Raw genomic sequence first — 20,771 nt, forward strand, 5'->3', positions numbered from 1 at the left:
CAAGTCTCTAAGAAGTGGACATGGTGCAACTAAGAAGGGGAACTCCAGGGTGGGAACTTCAGCAGAAGCTGTCCTTTTTTGGCTTTTTAGGGAAAAGTGGTAAAGGAAACACGAATTAAGATCTGTCTCGAAAAATGATCCCACGCTTACAGCAGGCAGAAATACCGCATGGTTTGGGACATGCTGGCTGGGGGTGCTGGGTTCTGCAGAGGGGTTGGTCTGTTTCCCCAAGCCATTACGAATTTTTCTCTTTTTGCTGCTGTATCCATTTGCAAGTCATCAGCACAGGCTCTGGCAGCTAAGCAGGATTGCTGGCTGCAGGCTGTAGCACCCTGCCTCTGTGGTCAGATTCCTCCTCTCCCCCATTCACTGCCCCCCAGATTTCTCATTCCTATTCAGGTAAAAGTTTGGTCCTTCCCCCACCTGCCCAGCCAGCTCCCATGATGCTGCATCCATTTACCAGTGCACACCTATGGGAACCACAAGCGAGAAGGACCTTGCTAGCTTTCTCAGGAAAGAAATCCTTTGAGATGCCAGGTGATTTGGACAACGGCTGCTGGGCAAGTGTCTGACAGTTACAGGAAGGCAGTACATAAAGTGCTGGAAAATAAAGCGTCATTCAAGCACATACATATTCCTTTCCTAGAGCATGGAAATGGCAGAGGGAAGCACACTGATGGGGAATCAGATTATCCAGCCCCTGGATGATCTTCTTTTCCAGCTACTGCCTGAACAGCACCAGTGCCCCCACTTCTCCCTTTTCCCCAGGAGCGGCTTGGGGCACCACAGAGAGAAGCAGCTGGTCCCTGCCTCTGCTTCACCACATGGCTCTGATCCCAGGTGGATTCAAGAGCAGGAGGAAGGATCTGAAGGCCAAGAGCTGGCAGGCAGTGAGAGCAGCATGTGGCCAGTGTTTCTCCATAGTCAGCGTACATGGCAAAAGAGAAACAAACTGTAGGGTCAGATCTCACTGATGGAAATCAGGCAGCTCTGGTAAAGTCAGAAACTTCACCTGGGTTCACATGAGTAGTGTCTGGCTCACTGACTCCCTCCTTAAGTGATGAATAAATCTGGAGACAGTTAATAATGAAAGACTATTAAGATAAGATTTAGTCTTTATTGTTCTCATGCTTCCATCATTTGTCAGGCACTCGAAGCAAACAGAGGAAATGTCGATCTGGGAAATGCTGCTGATACCCATATGGCAGCAGATTTATTGGTGCTTGTGCTCAGGCACCATCCAAGGGAGGAGGAGTGCTACCTGGGCAGGTGTTGCCACATGTCACTAGCATTTCTGCTCCCTTCCCTCAGGACAATTATTTAAAGCAGTCACCTTCACTTGATAGCTCATAAACAGTATCACTGTTGGAACTGGGCAGCATTTCTGGCCCAAAAAGCGTCTTGTCAGACAATGTGTTATTTTCAGGAGAAGATGTCAGCTTGATTGTTTAACCTCCAAAATTCAGGCAAAGATGTTCATTCTGAATTATCTTTGTGAGTAGTATTCTTTATTTGCTTCCCCCTCACCACCTTGTTAATTGTTTTTCTTTCTTTTTAGAGAGAATCCTGTTTCTGCTCTCTCACATTCACAGCTTACGAGCTACTGCATATCCTGGGTGAGGTGGAGTGAGTGCTTAAGAGCATATCTTTGATTTTCTCACTTTGACAGCAGTAAGAAAACATATGAAAATAAGCACAGGTTTTGTTTTCAGACCATCTTCAGCTGCATGTAGTATGCACTTCCTGGAACAAAAGGCACTTGTGTACATACACAGTATGTACACAGGAACAAAAAAATAATGCCAGTATTAATTTCACATTGCACAAGTGCTCCTGCACTCATGGCAGCAGCAGCGTGCAGGAGACTGACAGGAAATGTGCAGCCTTTCCCCAAAACAACAGTTGTATGGATAGAGTGTGGCCATGTTAGAGGCATCTGCTTTTTGAGATTGTGTTCACTGAGTTTTTCTCCTTTAACATAAAGTCGGATGAGCCCCAGCTCCCCCCCTCCAACATCCTTTTATTGCTTTTAGACTGACTTTGAGATGGGGCGGAAAAAGAAATCTGACAGAGGTAAGTTCCAAGGTCAGTGCTGCTCACCCGTCTCTGTCATCCCACTGAGCTCATAAATTGGTGTTAACACCTCCTGGAAAAAACGACAAATATAAAAAGAGAACCTTGCTCATACTTGGAAGCCTATCCATTACTGGGGCAGCCACTGCGGAGCATGAGTCCAGCAGGACTGCAGGTGAAGACAAAATCCAAATCCCATTCAGCACTGTTCAGTCCAGCTGTGGTCCCCAGCCCCTGGCAGCATCTTGCCCATCTCCCAGAGCAAGCAGGAGAAAGCTGCCTTTTTAGGCAACTTATTTTCTTTAAACATCATAAAGCACCTGTATATTTTTTGTTCCTCTGCTATTAGAAATCAGTTTTTGCAGAATGATCTTTTTTTTTTTTTTTTTGCTTGTTCTTTAAACAGCTGCTTGTAACGGGACCTCGTGGTATGGAAAGCACAAATAACTTAGAAGCCTCTGAGATGCGCCCCTGCCCCCTCCACTAACAATTCTCTTTAGCAGGAGTCATAAAATCTATTATTGTTGCTGCAGATTGGCCATGGTGTGACTTTGGAGAAAATTCTTTCTGTGTTGACACTGTTGCTTCATTGTTATTCTATCTGTACCAGTGGAACAAAATGAAAAATTCATTAAAAATGGAGAAAAAAGGGAAAGAAAGAAAACCACTGGCATTTCTCTATCTCCCAGCATAAAAATCAAATGTAGAAGATTGAAATCAGGGTGATGGGGAGAGAAGGGTGAGAGGGTTAAACGTCTGAAGGATTCATAGCCACACAGGCAGTGTCCTGGACAAACGTGCCAATAAAAAGGGCCTGTCGCCTCCTTTACAGGGTACCGCTAACAAATTAGGAGTCAGAGAAGGGTCTCACAGGAGGCCTTGCTTTCTTCAGGACATTTTAGCAGGCAGCAACTCCTCAGAGGAGCTCCAGGAGCTGCGCCGTGGCCCCAGGGAGCTCTCCAAGAAGTGTGCTCTGCTTTTGGCCCCTCCCTCCGAGCCTGGCAAGTCCCCATACACTCTCCTTTCCAGCCGGGCTGGCACCCGCGGTCCCCACATGGCCCCAAGTTCCCAAGGATGTCACTTATAGTCTGGCCTGCCCCATTCTTCCATCTATCTGGAATAGCAGATCCTCAGCTCTGCAGATCAGAGTTCCCCCATCCACCCTTTCCTGGGATTAAGTGGACAAGAAGCACTGTCCTAGTGACGGAGGTGGACAAGAAGCATTGTCTGTAGTTCCTCACATGGGATCCCACACCACCCCGTTTACCTTGGTGCTGGCAAGGATTTTGACATGGTCTCCCACAGCATCCTGGCATCCAAGTTAGGGCATCACAGTCCAGATGGGTGACTTTGTAAAGCAGCAAATGACTGGCTGGATGGCTGGGCTCCAAGGAGGTTAGGGGTGGGTTGTACTCTACCTGCAGGCCAGTTACAACAGGCAAGACACCCCCTTACAAAGGGAAAGACCCATCAGCGGTCTTTCCTGGGACCTGTCCTAATAGCCCTAGCACTGACCTAAGGAGGGGACAAAATGCACCCTCAAGTTTGCACGTATACCAAATATGCAGTCAATGTGCTTGAGGGCAGGGCTGCCACTGAGCACAGCCTTCATGGGCTGGAGGAACAGGCCAACGGGGATCTTATGAAATCCAGTGAGGTCAAGTCTGAAGTCCTGAACACAGGATGGACTGTCCCCTTCCACCATACAGGTTGGAGACTGACTGGCTGGAGAGCAGCTCTGCTGCAAAGGCCCCGGGCTGCCACTGGGCAGTAAGTGAACCTCGAGGAGCAGTGCATCCCAGCAGCGAGGATGGTGACAGAGGACCAAGTGGGTCAGTGGATGGAGGGTGATGCCTCCTCCCTCTCCTCAGCATGCACCAACCACATCTGGAACAGCATACGCAGTTGAGCCACCCCCAGGACAAGAAGTGTGGTGCTAAATGGGAGGAAGTCCTGCAGACTCCCAGGAGGTTGGATGAGACCTCCAGGGTCCCTTCCAACCTGAGCTGCCTGGGATTTTGTGGCTCCTCAAGCCTCTTCCCAAACCTGCTGCAGGTTTGCTCTGTAGCTGCAGCTTTTTATTCTGACAGGTCTCGATCTCTGTGAGTACCACGACATTACTTTTCCATCCCATGAAGGGGACACCCCCAAAAACAATCATCTAAATCTTTTTAAAAAATAAAAATGACAAACCAAAACATTTCCCAGGATCTCTGGTCAGGAATGTCACAGGGGAAGAATAATTCTTTTTGTGATCAAGAGACTTAACTTCAAAAGCATCCAAAGTGCAGGTCTCCGTGGGCCACCTTTCTGCAGGGTTATTAATAAGAAATAATTGTTTTAAGTGCAGAAAAGTACATGTACTTTCTATTCTCTTCCAAAAGCCCTGCATCATTTGTCCTTAATGAATAATGAAAGATGCTTTTGTATTGCTTCCCACCCATAGACTTTAAAGTGATTGTTAAGCAATAATAAATAGGACTTCAAAGAAAATCAGGTTTTGATGAAAACTTAATTCTGGACTAATATGAGAAGCACCTGCTTTTGAAGAAGTTTACAGATGTTACTGGAGCTTTTGTGGGTAGAGGATTTTGGTCAAAAAGCTGAATGCCTCAACACTGGAAAAATGTCGCTAAATTGTTCTGAAGTGCTATTGCATTGCTCCATAAAAATTATAATTTGGTGCCCCTTGATCCTCCTTCTGGAAGGAAGCCAGGAGACTACCTTGCCCAGGATATGCACTTTGATACTCTGAGTGCAGGACTGCTATGATTCACCCTGAGGGAGTGATTTATCATGGGAAGCAAAACCCAAGGAAGAGATTGTTTTCTGAGGAGAGAGGGAGTGCAATGTCCCATGACAGACTGGGGTATTTGGATTTCAGTGGAAAAGCCAATGTATTCCACTGGGAAGCTGATGTGGTTTTGCCTTTCAACCCTTCTTTGCAAAGCCCACTCTGCAGGTGAAAAACTGAAGCTTGGAAGAGATATGTGAGTTGCCCAAGAAAAATTAAGCTGAAAGAACGGTTAATTCTTCACATTTGGGTTGGTAGATACCCAGAGATCTTGCTTCCAGCCCACAGTCAGTTGGGTCTCAATGTTGGCAAGAGAGTTCACCTTATTAAGGGGTCTCCTACTACTGAACAACCCAACCTTCAGCAGTATCTTGTGAGCACCTCATCACTCCCACCAGCCTCAGTGGGAGCAAGCGTTACACCGGGTAGTTTTGTATAGCTGAGCACTTAAACGCCACCACAGTTATGTTGGGATCAACAGAGAATACTTCAGAGGGGATTTGTCTCTGCCTTGATTGCCAATTAATCATCTGTGCTATGGCGCTATCCCAGCAATGTTGGAACAGGAACACGCTGAAGTGTTGCAGCAAGCACGACTCTGATGGGTCACTGCTGCAGGTGGGCTCTTGCTCTTCAGTAACATGCTGCGGAGAGCTGTCGCGTAAAATTGTTTGCAGTAAATATCCCAGTGACCTGAACAAGCTTCCCAGGAGCTGGGACCACACTGCGTGTCGGTTTGTGGAACCTGTGTGCACATCGTCAGTCGATGCTGTGTACATACAGCGCTGCCTGCATTGTTCCTTACACATCCCTGCATGTGTCTATCCCTCTGCTGCCGAGGCTTTTAGCGTGGACCTCCCACACAGTTACGGAGCGATGAAATGCTGGACATTACTTTTGGTAAGAAAACACCCGATTCCTAAGAGAATTGTTTTCTTCCCCGCGGGAATGAAGAGCAAGCAAACACAGAAGAGAGGAGCCAAGCTGAGAGTCGGTCTGTTAGGGACAGCACCCGGGGAAGAGGGGCAGGGCTGGAGCGTCAGCTCCTGGCGTGCAGCCCCCGGACTGATATTTCACTCCGGAGCCACAGAGCGCATTTGCAGCTGCCCGGCGCGGACAGGCAAATCCGCTCTGTGGCTACCAACTTCGGCTGCGGTTCGGGCGAACCTGGTTTAAACAAAGAGCGAGCGGGGCTCGGGGAGTTCCGCGGGATCGGCTGCTCTGCAGCTCCTGGACGTGCCCAGGGTCGAGCCGCGGGGCCGGGACCCGCCGCCACCGGACCCGCAGCCCGGAGCATCCCCGCGCTCCCGCCCGCACCCCCCGCCCCGCTGGACTCTTCCACCGCGCTGGCTGCAGAGCGGGAGGGGAGCCGGGGGGGTTGCGGGCGAAGCGACGCTGCCCTCGGCCGAGGCCCGGCGGCGCGGCACGGCACAGCCCCGCAGGGCGGATCCGCTGGGGCAGCGCCGCGGCGGCAGCGGCGGCTGGCTCTTCCCTCCCGCCCCCCGCCCCTACGTACTCCCCCCCCGCAGCGCGGCGCCGTGGTACGGTCGGCGGGAAGGAGCCGGAGCGGCGGGGCGGCGCGCGGCACTGTGCCGGCGGCTCCCGCGGGGCGAGGGCGGGCCGGGCTGGGCGGGGGCCGCTGCTCCGCGCCTCGTCCCTCTCCCTCCTCATCCTCCTCCTCGCCACCCTCCGGCACCTTCCTGCTCGGTGAGTGCTTCTGCCGTTTCCTTCTTAGCTCCCCCCACCCCGCAGCCCCGGGGCCGGCGGTGCCCCCGCAGCGGGCTGCCGCCGGCCGGCTCCGCGAGGCTGCCTCTTGCGAGACGGAGCGTGCTTTCCTGGGGGTTCCGCTAGCCGCGGGTGCCTGGCGGCAAATGAGTTACTGCCTTCTTTATTAATTTTTTTTTCCTTCAATCTTCTTTCCCCGCTGTTCCCTGTTTTTCTTGTGGTTGCCCCCCCACCCCGATCCACGTTTTCCCCTGTTCGGTGGGAAGGGGGAAGGAAGGGCGGAGATGCCGGCACCTGCGGGATAGGAAACTTCCGCGTTTGAAAGCGGCTGCCGGGTGAAATCCCGTCCCCGCCGCTGCCCTGGCGCTGGGGTTGGTCTCCTGGGCCGGAGCCCCGGTGGGGCCCCGCGTCCCGGGCGCGGTGCTCGGGACGCTCGTGAGTCCGGTCCCGGGGTGGGGGCTCGCTGTAGAGGGATGTCCGTGGAGCGATCGCGGGTTACTTCGGGTCTCTTGTAGAACAGAAATGCTCGGCCCCTCTCGGAGGGGGTCCTCTGGGGCGGGCTGGGAGCTACCGGAGACGGTACAATAGGGTGAAGAATGAGAGCGATGGGCTCCCGCGGCAGCTGGAGCCGCGCCTGGCGAGCGGGGCTTCTGCCCTTGTAGCCAAAGGGCTTCCGAACAGGCTCCTCGGCGTGTTGGTGTTGAGCCCCGCAATCTCTTGCGGGGGGGGTTTATGGCGTGTCAGAACGTTATCGGTCGCGCATATGTTCGGGTTGGTGATTTCTGTAAGTGTTTCTGGTGATGTGTGAAACTCCGGTTCTTACTCCAGGCTGCTGTCAGAACGGCTTGGGCTGTCCGTGTGCCCGGCAGTAAGTTTGGACTGTGCCTTCATAAGGGTGCTCCTGCGGCTGATTCCTGTTAGGACTAGGGAGCCCAGAAAGCTAAGATGTAAATTGCCTGTGTGGAGAGCAGCGTGGATGTGCACCTTTATTTTCCTGACTGTGCTTCTGAGTGTAATGCTCTGATTTGGCTTTTGACATGGGGCAGATCTGGGCTGGAAGATGAAGCCAGGGAACAACAGCACGGTTTTGTGGGGCTGCGGGCTCCTGGGGCTTTCCCGCGTTCCAGCAGCTGCTCTGGTCTCTGGTAGCTCTTCCGCTCCGGCTTTAGCGGAGGCTGAAGTCGACAGCATCACAATTGACTTCAGCTGACTTTTGAGGCCAGAAAAAAAGACCCTCTCATTTCATGTTAAGGAAGTAATTGTTGTCTTTCCCCTGCAAATAACTACTGTAAGGTGATGGGTAGCTGGTGTCAGAGTTTGCAGGGCTGGTGAGGAGTGGTGGTGGGCAGCCCATGTCCACTGCTGCCAGCGATCTCCCCCTGTGCTGGCAGGGGCACTGCAAGCATTCCGGCTGGAATTTGCTGTGGACCTCAGTGTCCAGGCTGAGCCTGTTTTCTTTGGCTTTGAGCAATGCTGGCTGTCATCTCCAATGAGCAGTCACAGGGTGGAAGGTGTAGGCTGAGTTGTAGGACCTCTGGATTATCCCTGCTGTAAGGAGAAAGCCTGCTCTCTTCTACAGGTGCTTCCACTCTTGGTTTCCCTTTCCCTCTGGAGAAGGGGGAGGTGGTACTTTCGCTTGCATTTTGTCCTGTCCTTTATTCTGCAGTTTGTTCTGATTTGGACTCCTTGCATTGTTTTCTTCTAAGGTAAAGGATAGGGAAGGAGTTTGTTTTCTAAGCAAAGCCAGCAGCAGAGCTCCTGGATGAGGAGCCTGTGCTGACTTGGTGTAAAGGGAAGGACTGCTTTTTTCTGATCTTCACGGGTGAGCAGGGAGGTAAGGAGCCTGTGTCACAACCAAAACCTCAGGTTAAGCCACGACAGTGTGGCTCTGTAGCACCCTTTACAGGCTGCCTACTCTCGGTGACACCTTGTCACAAGTTTTATTGCTCACATTCCTGGAAGTCTTTTTATGACTCTTGTTTTTGGTGAGCAGCATTTGGCTTGGCTGCGTGTGATACCTTTCTTCAGGAGGTGTGTGTGTGTTAAGGCAGACGCTCGTTTAGTTCACCATGCTGTGCCTGTGAAAGATTGCTGGTATTTTATGTCTGTCAAGCTAATGTTGGAGATGGATTACAGGGGAATGGCAAAGCAGAAGAAGGTGGGTCTCTTAAGAACCACTTTCTTTAGAAAAGGCAGATAATAGGCAGCGAGTTTTGGAAGGATGTTTTATTTAGGGATTGTAAAGAGAGGATTAAAGCTCTTGACAGAGAACAGTTTATGTGGAATAAGTGATGGGACTTGATCATTCAGAAAAATAAGACTCTAACATGTTCCCATCACCAAGAGAGCTTTCAGCTCTCCTCGTCCCAAATTATTCAATAGAAGCAACAGAACTTCTTTTGATTTGAGTTCTTTATTGATGGCTGCATAATGAGTTTTCAGACCTAGAAGTAAACTTGCATCTACTAAAAAAAAAATGGCCTGTGGATGTAACAATCTTTGATATGTTAAAGGTACTGTAGAGTTATCCAAGATGTTAATTATAGGTATTAGAAATAGCTGTGTCTGTCTTGAAGAGAATTTCAGCTTTTCCTTCCTTGCCCCCATCCATTAAGTTACTGTCTTGCCTGGAACAGGGTTGTGATCCTGTATTTGAAGGCATTGCTTGCAGAATTACTGAAATGAAGAGGGTTTGTGGAGGGGAGAAGAAACAAGAATCGAATTTTGGGCCCAAGTTTTGATTCCAAAACAAGTTCCTAGTTCTTTTCACAGCTTGAGGTTTGCAATGGAAAGGTTGAAAACACCAAGCAGGAACAACATGCTAGAAAAAAAATAATCTGAAATAAGCTAAACAGGGTGGAATTCAGAATAAACTGTCATCAGAGAGTGTTTATAAACCTACTGGAGAAAAGGGAGGGAGGAACCATTTGTATCAATAACAAGTTCTTTTTTATAACTGTAAAGCTTTAATTATATAGTTTAAAAAAATAATCCTAAATGTGTCCTTTTTATACGTGTGCTGGTAGCTGAGGCTAAATCTGCAGCGTTCATGCTGATCTGAGTAATCTGAATAAAGCTGAATAGTGAAGAGGCTCTTAGGAGAATCTGAAACCCAGGAGGCATTTTTCAGACCTGAGTTATGTCACTTTTTTTTAGAGGTGCCTCAGGCAATTGCATTTTAAGAAGACAAAGCTTTTGTTTTCAAGCTGGCCTAGAAAAATGCCAAGGATGAATCCAAAGTAAAGGCTTTCAGAAGTTGTCATTTGTGATTAAGTTGATTTTGCTGTTGTACACAAGAATGCTGCTGCCTTCCTCAGTGTGGTGTGAACTGTGTCTATTTTTATTTTTGCCACCAGTCCTAGTGTACCTGTTTAATTCAAGCGAGTAATATTACATGGTGGTTCTCACCTGAAAGTGTGTATTTAATTAGAAGATCAGATGTCTGCTAGCTCCATCTCCGATATAAAATTAATGGTATGTGCTTTACAAAAGGCAGAATTGAGGTGACACCAGGGCAGAGATTGACTCAGAACCGGTGTTCTGCAGAATTAACATTTGCTTGTAAGTGTCTAGTTTTGCATTTAAGATGCTGGAACTATCAAAGCCAAGGCTTGTAACCATGAGCAAAGACTGTTTTCTTTTGCATGTTTTAGGAAATCCTCAGCTTGCAGTGAGACAAGCGTGCATGCAAATAGTGAATCTAAAGCTTTTATTGTGGCTTCTCATGTTTCTCGCAGCTTAAAACAATCAGAAATAGTATCCTGTTGTTGCCAGGCTGTGGGCAAACGAGAGGAGCTACTTCTGTGGAGCCTGAGATGGGGGATAACGTGCATGATATAACAGATGATGCTGAAGCATGGATGTGGAAACGTATATCGCCTGCAATCTATAGTTGTGTGAGCTCCCAGAGAGGTCCTTTTGTTTAAGAAAGGTGAATTACTTCCTTTTCTTAAATAAAATGAGAACAGTTTTTGTCTTAAAATCTAACCATCTTAAAGCAGCATTGACCTTATTAACAGTGCCTGAAGCTGTATTGCCAGGGCAGGAGGTATCCCTGGAGTTAACCTCACCCTGAGAGACAACTGCTTTCTGTAGCTGTGCCTAGCTTTGTTCTGGATATCCAGGGAAAGGCTATAAGGGTGGTGTGAGTCATCTTTCTGGCTCTTGTATAACACTGTTTAACACAAACAATCCTGTTTGTTCTGCTTACTGAGGTCCCTTGTATCTTCCAACATGAAGAGACCTGGGAGTGGAGGTACTGAGGCACCCTCTCCTGGGGGGACCTGATGTGCTGCTGTGGCTGTTTCACAGGCAGGTGGACCCTGCATCTGTCACTTTGCCATCTAATAATAGTTGTTTTTTTTTTTTTTTTTAAAGAAAGCCTTGAGAATATGCTGAAACCAAAGACTGACAGAGCAAAATGTGCTGGGGAGAAGCTCCCGAGGCGAGACTTGGCCTTGCCTTTGCAGGGAAGGTCCCCGATTGATTTAAGGACTTCTGAGCTTTTGCTTCTACCCTGATGCTGGAGCTGAACGGCAGGATGCCAAACTTGGTTTCAATCGCATTTCCGCACCTGCAGCAGAGTATTTCCTTTACTGAACATCCATTTGTAGACTTTGTCAGTGATGTTGCACAACTGTCCTTTTTTTGTTCCAAACAGTCTCGTTTTAAAATAGAAAACATAATGCCAATTATTTTTTTTCCTAAGAAAACAAGAATGAGTTAAATAGCATGGGCACCTCTGGGCTACATCCGTGTGAATTCAGTGATTCCCAGGTGAAGTCTGCAGCATCATCTGAATGTGGTGTGTGATGGTACCAAACAATAGGTGCTGAAAAGTGCCATAGCTTTATCTGATGCTTTTGCAAGCAGCTTGTATTTTGACAAATACAGCCATAGTGGGAATGAATGTGAACTCATCTTCTGATTGCTTCTACAAGCAGAATAAGAATGGACAGGCTAAATGTATGAGCAAGAGCAATAACTGAGACAGTGCAGCTCCATCTCCTGCTGTGTCAGGATTAAGTGGCTCCTGCTGCATCCCACCTTCCTTGGAGGGAGAACATCCTTCTGCATGGGAGTCTGCCTGCTAGTGAGGGTACTTAAACACGGAAGTAAGGGTGACAGTTTCTGCCAGAGAAGATGTTGTGGAAATGATGGCAATGGACACTTGTTCTGGAAGCTGGGAATAGATCAACTCTATTATTCATTTTAATGTGTGAAATCCTGAGTTCAGGACTAGGCTGGCAAAGGAAACAAGGTGGACGGAGGAGGTGGTTGCAGATGTTCCCCACCTGGGCTCTTCATGTTTTATTAGTCTAAATCTCATGCTTTCCTTCTGCCTTTAGCAAACTGTTTTTGGAAAACTGTCTTGGGAGCGTTTGTGAGAAAACTGCTTCCTTTAGAAGGACATGGGGAGCACTGGTTCTGTCAACTCTCCTGCACAGGGAGAAGATACCTTGGTTTGGCGATGGGAGGTCTGTTTGAACTTAACTTGTGGAGAAATAAGGAGGATCTGGTGGTCCCATGAAGAGGTTTGGACCTCAACCACATGGGGCTGCATGGTAGCAACTGCTTCTGTGGATATCGTATGACGGTCAACTGGCAGGTGGTGCCATCAGTGTTCATGTTACTTTTTACCTGGCCTTCACTCTCTTCTCAGTTGCATCCTAGACTTGCCAGGACTTCAAGGTCTTCTGGTCTGAAATATGGCCCCTGTGTAGAGGGTTGCAGGTGGTTGGTGCTTCAACATAATTGTTTTGGTTTTTTTTTTTCTAAATAGATTTGAGAAACTCTGTGATTGCTCTGGGTCATAACATTGAGAGGTGATGGTGCTGCATGGTCTGACTGAGCATGTTCGTGCTGGAAGGACAGTGTTGTGGTGGTTTGGTGGTTCAACAGCTCCTGGTTTGTGTCCCTGGAGCTGTATCTGCTTGTAAAACAGGTATTTGCTTGTGATAGTTGCTTCTGCAGCAATGTGCAATGCTTAGAGCTCTTACCAACTCCTGAAACTGCAGAAATTCTCTTGAGCTCCTCTAGTCACTTAGGCTTAATTTTTTTATTTTTATTTTTTGACTTTTGCTCCAAATCTTAGTGTGCAACTTTTATTCATGCTCACACATTTCAACAGGTCAGTAAAACTTTGCCTTGCATGCATACTGCCCACATCTGTGATGGATTTGAGGTCCCATACATTCTCCCCCAGCCTGGTATGCAAGCGCAGGGACAGATGTCGCCACATCACTGCAGGCAGCACATCTGGGCAGACACAGGCATGGGTCATTGTAGATCATGCCACAAGGATGGGGACCTAGACTATGGAACTGGCTTTAAAATTTCTGTGTTTATAAAACTACTGAAAAATCCTTGGTACAGCTAATCTCATGCAGCCAGTGTCCTTTCTTTACCTTCAGCAGTGTCTTGGCACCCACAGGGCACAGGTATTGGTGAAGAGAAACATCCAAAGGTGAATTCCACTGGAAGGATGCTCTGTGAAGCTGATACTGTTGAACAGCTTCACAAGCGCATGGGGAGTGACTGCTGCCACTGATACACATCAAAGGTGGGCTTTGTGTTTTTTTCCTCTTAATTAGGAGTGGAGTGCTTTCCTGCAGATGTGTTCCCCAGCCATTTGACTGCAGTATATACAGCATTTTCGGGGAGGGCACATTAATAAGCCGGAGTTTGCTAATACCTCCTGTGAGCAGAACCACACCTCATGGCAGGAGAGAGGCAGGAAGGGCTTAGATGATTTTAATTAAAGTTGTTGTGAGGAAGAAATTAAATTTGGTTTCTTGCCCTGCTTGTATTATGAGGGGAGAGAGCTCAGCCTCTCTGAACTGAGCTATTAGCCACCTTCTGTTTGCCTAGGAAAAAAACCCAATTTCTTTGTCAGCTTTTACCCTGGCTCCTGCGCCCTGATTGCTTGTTTATTTTCAGCAGCTCCCCAAATCACTTTGAAGATGGGCTTAAACATTGATCATCTCTTACAGTCCTTCATCTTTGTTCTGCCAGCAGACATTACAAAATGTATCTTAAATTACCTCTTTTCCCAAAATGAACGGGCTGTATATATGGTCCAGGAGAGAAAAGCTCTTTCAGCCGAAGTATAAATCAGCCAATGTCTCTGCTCCCATGTTTGCTCGCAGTTCTCCTGGATTTGCCTTCCAGCCCAGTCTGGAAAGCAGCAGGGATTCCAGGAAAGAAAAAAGCTGAAGTGCTACTTAATTTCAAGGCAAAAGCTACCAGTGCTAGGTTTGGTGAGTAGGATCCTGTTTAAAAAGGACTTTCTCTCCCCTTACTGCAACAGTGGGATCTTCCCTTTTCTTGCTGCTCACTGAAGAAGGGATGGGAGGGCTCCACTGGTGATGCTGTGCAGCCGGTGGGATGCAGCAGTGAAGCAATGCCTGGCACTGGTAGCTACTGGCAGGGTAGTTTGGAGAAGAAACTTTGGATCTCTTCTTTCCTTTCCTGTTTGAGTACTGAGACCTGCCAGGGCCGGGAAAAAATACCCCACAATAGCAAAACATTTATTCTGTATAAAACAGGCAGGAGACAGTGGAGGTGGCTAATTCAGTGGAGAAAAGCCCAGAAGCTACAGTTGAACAGGAAGCAAGTTTTAATAAATCATTATGTAGCATGTTTCTGATGGCTGCTTAGATACTTTTTGTTTGTTTGTTTTTTGTTAGCACTTAAATGGTAACAGCTCATACCCACCTCTTTCCTGAGTTAATCTGGAAGGGACTGCATTACTGATTTGTTATTTAGATGCATGATCACCCTTGTTCCTGTAGCATGTTCCAAAATACTGGTGAGGGGAGCTTCTGCAGGGCTCAGTGTGCAGAGGGCTTTGGCCAGCTGAAGGGTGCTAAGCAAATGGGTGCTGCAGCAGCCTGAGCAGTGGGGGAAGAGGCTGCCTGTGTACTTGTGATACAGGCTGTCCTCTGCATTCATTGCTCTTGTTATCATTTCCTTCTGCAGTTCAATTTGCAGATGTGGTATCACCATCCAATTTTGTGTGCTTCTAGCTGATGATATGTGCCTGTTGAAATACTGATTTGCAAGAGGGGGGAAAACCACAGTGCTTGTGACCTCAGAATTAATAGATTTTAGCCATATATGTAGCATAAACATCTATATTTTATAGTTTGTTGTGAGGTATTGGGGCATGGCATTCTGGCTCACCAAGTCATAGACTTTTACCCATTAAGTCATGTAAGTGATTTATAGCTTGCCCCAGGTCTTCACAGCTGGGTTGCTGATCTGTAGCATGTCTGTGGAGTAAATATTGTATGTTTACACAAAGACTTTTCTCTAGAAGTCCCAAAAAAAGAGGATGAACTCCATGCTTCAACAGGCTGCTCAGGCTGAAAAGTTGCAATGTCTTGGGGCAAAATGCAGTTGGACAAAGCAGCCCAGTGATATCTTATAAATATAGACACTTTTTTGTTTCTTTCCTTGATTGTAACAGAAGGGGAGCATTACCAAGCATCTCCGCAACCCTCAATGATGCAACCAGTGATGTGAGAGAGAAAGCTTTCTGCAATGACGGAGAGTAGCCTTTAGATCCACAGGGTTACTGTTTGAGAAAAGAAAATGCTTTTGGAAGTTCATGGCCTCTGCCCATGATAGACTGCTATCCTGGCCTGTAAGAAACAGGCTGAAGCTGACAAGGTGCTTGTGCCTGATTGCAGAGAGTGAGGACTTCTGCTTCTAGTGGCTGGTTTTTAAGTTTCTAGCTAAGAGCAGGCAGTAAGTTCGGATTTTTTTTCTTACCATGAAGTATGTCAACTTTTTACTTCACCTTCAGAGCCTCACAGTCATTAGCAAGGGGAATCTCTAGCAAGTAAACTAAAGACTAGCTGATAAAATAATGTAAACTGATTAGTTTGCTTTATTCTTGGTTATTCCTTGAATTTTGTTTGTTTGAAGCTTTCTAGTAAGTATAAAGGAGAGCAGGAAGTTTTGATAAGGCTTCCCACCCTGTAGAGTCACCACCATCCTGGCTGTTGTCCCCTCCCTGGAAAAAAAAGATCCATTTTTTTAACAACTATGAAAAAACTGGAGGACTTGCTAGCCAATCTTTGACATCTTTCCTTACAGTATGATAGTATCTGAAGGCCTGCGCGTATAGCTACTGAGAAGTAGTTGTGGCTCTGGAGTTTATGCTCTAAATATATAAAAGGTAGGAGGGCATGTGACTTGGCCTGACCTTGGGTGGTAGCAGAGCTGGGAATAAAGCCAGGTCTTCTTGCTCCCAGTTTGCACTCTTCGATGTTAGTTACACTGCTCTGTTGTCTCTTCTCCCCCATAACCTGCCTGCAAAAACCTGACTTGCAGCCAAAGTAGTCGACAGTGTCTTGCGTGCCTGAACCCAGCCTTCCAAGCCTGCTGCCCCTCTCTGTGATTCCCATTCCTACGGGCTTTACCCTGTCACAGCTGATTTTTCTCGCAGAGAGGACCCGACCCTGGGAAATGCATGGCATCTGATATTTAGCTTAGTGCAGGAGCATAGCAGCCATTTTTGCAAGGCTTAGTGTTGGCTTGCAAGGAGGTAACCCTCCTGCTAGGCTAGTGCAGGAGCATAGCAGCCATTTTTGCAAGGCTTAGTGTTGGCTTGCAAGGAGGTAACCCTCTGCTAGGCACCTTCCTTGCTAGGAACTTGGCAGATCTGGCTGGAGTGCTTTAATTTTGTTTCATATTGCTGCATCTACTTAATTTCCTACTTTTTTTGTCTCAAGATTAAACTCAGATTCTCTTCTGACAACAGACACCTAATGCTTTTGATAGGTCATCTGGATGCTGCAGAAGCATGCAGATTATTTAAAATAAAAAGATTGTTTGCACTAGTGCTGGAGGTGGTGTAGTTCTTGCCTGATTCAGCAGATCCAGTGCTCTGTTCCTGCACTTGTGCCATTAGCCATCATGCAAAACTGCAAAGGTCCCTGTGGGACAGATGTCAATCCTTCAGACTCCTGCCCAAAGTTACCAGTGCTTTCAGGCTTGGTAACAAAAGCTGTGTCTTAATCTTGAAAATGATCTGTTGAAAAGTGTATTTAAAAAAAAAAAAAAAAGGATGGATGTGGTGATACTGAGTTCCAGTCTGAAGCCTGGTGCAGCACTGCTGTGTACAGCCAGCTTTTGTTCCTGTACATTTCCAGGCAAGGCAGGTGGTGTTTAATTTTTTTGCATTTAAAAAAAAAAAAAAAAAAAATCTATGGAGTGCTACGTAAGGCTCCTCACATCTGTGCACTCTATGTAGGTCAGATGTGTGTTCTTTTCTTTATGAAGACTGAATTTGACAGTGTTTCCTTTCTGCAACCAGGGAGGGACAATCACAGAATTCACATGTGGCTCCACAAGGAATGTCCTTAAGGGAAGACCCCAAAGGGGATGCGTGTGCAGGTGAAGCATGTTAGCTTTACCATGTGCTTCAGTTTTGTGACAATGAGATTTACTGATGAAAGATTTATCTAAGCTGTGTATCCAGAGTTGATGGAGTGTCATATCAGATTAGTCTTACAGTTCAAAATACTAAATGCTTCTATGCCATGCTTCCAGCAGATGCCTCTTGCTTTGCTCTAAAAAGCCTGTTTCCTAATCTCTGAAGCCTGTGTTTCTATTGCTGTATTTCTTAAAATGTAAATCGCTTTCCCTCCTCCTTCCTCTGCCCCCTCCCCCCCCCCCCCTCCCCCCCCCCCCCCCCCCCATCCTTTTCTGGTATTCCTTGACCTGTTCTGACTGTGGCTGTGGTGAGGATAAAATGAGTTGGAAACAGATAACCTGTCTTGCCCAGAAGCATGTTGGGAACCTGATCTAACACCGTTTAAATTCGTTGAGAATCTCCCTTTGCTTGGTGGACATGGCCTCAGATCCAGATGTGTTTGGTCTTGTGGAAGATGCTCTACTAGGGTGAAACCAGTGGGGATCAAAGATACGGTTCCTACTAACCTACCCACTTGAGCATGATCCTCTGATCTCCTTAGTTTGACTGCAGTCCATGGAGTGGGGGACCTGAACCAATCTGGCTGGTTTCTACATGTTGGGGAGGTTGTCTTCAGTCCTGAAGTTATGTGATGATGTAAGAACTTTGTTTCTCACAGAAGGAAGCTCCTAGCTTTGCGGAGAAAAAACTTGAAAATGTGACCCTAAGCATCCATTAAAACCAGATAAATAGAGATTTAGGGTTTATTTTAAAGCTGAAGAGGGAACTGGATCTGTTACCTGAATTTTTTTCTCAGCTGAGGTGACCTTGTAAGCGATCATGTTTGAAACAGTGGCAGAGGAGGATCAGAGCAGATGAAGATGGATATATGAGTGTCCTTATTCAAACCAGTGCAGTGTGGAAGATATTTCTAGTATTAAAGCTGATCTGCCTGCTTTACAAGACTATGAAGAAACATTTGAAATGAAAGAGGGGCTGCACCTGTCACCTCCTCCTTCAGCAAATGTCTAGCATCTGCAAGCAAATGAACATCATCTACAGCTCTTCCCTCAGCAAATGAATGATCATCTATGAGCACCACCAGCCTCCTGAGAGACTCAAAACTGGATGTGAAGTTCTGTACTCTGAAGCCGCTGGATGAGTGGCCAGTACTTCAGGACCTCTCAGCAATGAGCATATCTTAGTGACTTGAACAGTAAATTGTAGTAGGTGGTCTACCCAAAGCTGACTTGGCTGTGATTGATCTATGGATTTAGGAGCATGGGTCTTGGAAACTGGGTATGGGTTGTAGCAGGCTTCCAATGTGGGGAAGCGGACTCTGGACTTCATGGAGTTGCTCAAAATTGCTTGGAAAAGAGAAGTACTGGAGCACTTGAAGGGAAATTGTAGTAAAACTTCTGTCTGTCCTATTCTGCAAGAATTCTAGCTGGAATTCTGATTCTCAGTGTGTAAGTATGTGAAGTGAGTGTGAGGACATCTCAGTACAGGTGTTTCTGCTGGAGAAACTACCTTGCTAATTGCTCTGTTGCTGTGCTCAGCAGAAAACCAAGGGATGAGATGTTTCCTATGACTGCTCTTTCTCTTCTTCCTAAATGAGATGAACGGTGCATTGTTACGGAAACTCCCGAGTGCAACCAATCTCTTAAGTCCCTGCTGACCAACTGAAACTAAGAGGAAACTAATGAATTCCCTATTGTCACAACATATTTTTTTTGACCTTTAAAAGGGAAATGTGCTGGTGAGTCAGGAGACCCACTTTGAAATCTGTTAGGCTTGTTTTGGGCAGAAGGTGAGCTGCGATGCAGTGGTGACGGTGGCGGTTTAAAATAAAGGCAGAGATCAGAGCAGTGTACAAATCTGCCATGCTGTTGTCTCTGGTTTATGCATGAGCACAGAAGTGGAGTCCCCAGAGCTGTTTGGGGTGTCTCAGCTATTCTGGTTATGAAGCAAACAGAGAAGTTGAAGTGTTTTGCAGTTTTCTCTTGACCTGATTTTAAAACCAGGGTGTGAACTCCTTATTTTTGGAGGATAAAAAAGGGAGGGAGGAAGAATGCTGTTCCCTGCCCTGCATTTACTTAGGAAGTAAAATGACTCTTTTGGTCAAAACAAGGAATCTTCAACATTTTCATGGCAGTTAAGTCCTTTTGAGAAAGATTTGGATGAAGTTTGTGCTTCAAGGACAGTGAACCTGGCTGAGCCTTCCAGCAGCTTGACAAAACCTTTGTTACTTTTATGTTAATAGAGAGTTAGATGGGAGAGGATGGGATAAGGCTGAGTTCAGGTGCTGCTAAATAGCCTCAAAGTTTGGAGGAGAAAAGGATTTTGGTAGGCTTGTGCATTCATTAGAAACTCTAGCCATGGATAAGTGACCATTGCTTTATCTGGTTTGTGAAGAATTGACTCGCTTTTCAAATGTTGGGGCTGGTTTTCTCCTAACAAAGGCCTTTAGCTTGAAGGTCTCAGTTGCCAGATCTACTAAAGTTCAGGTGTTGGAAAACACAGCCTTTGGTGTACAGACAGTTTCAAGACGTCTGTCCCTTACTCTGGTCGTGGCTGCCTCTTTGGCACTGCTCTGGGTCCAGATGAGCAAGTGAAGCCTGGCTCCATGCTGTTCCCAGTCTGGTGGTGGTGGTGCACACAAGCTGTAGTTGCCCTTGGGATGGTGGGCACCATCTTGCTCAGAGGAACCCAGTAACCAGAGAGCCTCTCCCAGCCCAGAGACTGGGCATGGTTGGTCAAGGCAGCCAGTCCTGTGGTGCCAGGAAAGCAGTGTTTGCGACACACTTGGAGGCAGGTAGCTCTGCATCAGGCATACTTAAAATTACTGGATGGGTTGGCCTCCAGGACCAGGCTGTTTCTCAAGCAGCCCATTCGTTCTCTCCTTCCTTATAACTGGAAGGAAATCAATCCTGTACTTGAGCTGTTGGAATAATTTCCCTGACAACCAAGTATGACATCTCAAGTAGAGCAACAAGAACCGCGGAGGTCCTAGGACTGTCAGAAGTCTGCCCTGATCCCACCAGCCATGCTATGTGCCTCCAGCCCTTCTCTATAAGAGGAATTTATTAACCTTCTGTAGTTATTTTTCTGTCTAGCTGCTTCTTGTCCAAAGTAGTCAAGGCAGCACAAGGCTGTGTAGGAATTGGGTGAAACTGCTCATGCCCTTGAGGCTCTCTTTGGGGCTGGGCTCTACACCCTGCCTAGCTCTAGAGCCTTTGCATACGCAGCCTCTTCACTGGAGTTGAATGCATACCTGTTGCTGATTCAGGAGCAAACCATCATGGTCAGAGTTCAGGAGACACTTTTGTGGCTCCAGCGCTTCATTGAGGTTGTCCCCATTAGCTTATAGTATTAAAAGGAAGTAAAAGTTCACATGTGTTGCTGGGTTGGGGAGTCCTGTCTGCCGGCATTGTCCTACTGCCAGCCCTTCTGCTCACGCACCGAGGTGTGACCAAGGGTATGCTTTGATTTGCCTCTGTGCACAGTGGATCATTTGGATCTTCATTCATACAGGAATGCCACAAGAGCTTGCTCCAGTTTGTTAAAATAACACATTGATCAACAATAACTCTTCAAAGCAGTGTGCTCCAGAAGCTGCAGTGCTGTATTATGTATAAAACATGACCCTGCAAAAACCAGCCTCTTCCTCTGTGGGCAACTTGTCATTCTGGCCATCCTTGAAATAATGTTCAAAACAAGGTGTCTCCTGTCCATTTAGCAGAGCCTGAGACTCCT

General features: G+C 47.1%; 1 protein-coding gene across 2 annotated transcripts in view; it reads left to right on the plus strand.

The window, feature by feature from the left end:
* The first annotated feature begins 6,460 nt into the window (after window positions 1–6,460).
* Window positions 6,461–20,771, plus strand: part of RALY (RALY heterogeneous nuclear ribonucleoprotein) — a 141,841-nt gene continuing 127,530 nt past the window's right edge. Inside the window, exon 1 of one of the 2 annotated variants that reach the window (XM_030009195.2) lies at window positions 6,461–6,574. The gene's annotated coding sequence lies outside the window, so the exon portion shown is untranslated. The remainder of the gene's footprint in view (window positions 6,575–20,771) is intronic. The other variant, XM_030009198.1, reaches the window with a different exon arrangement.

The sequence above is a fragment of the Aquila chrysaetos genome, chromosome 3 (assembly GCF_900496995.4).
Source record: "Aquila chrysaetos chrysaetos chromosome 3, bAquChr1.4, whole genome shotgun sequence".
Classification (NCBI taxonomy): Eukaryota; Metazoa; Chordata; class Aves; order Accipitriformes; family Accipitridae; genus Aquila; species Aquila chrysaetos.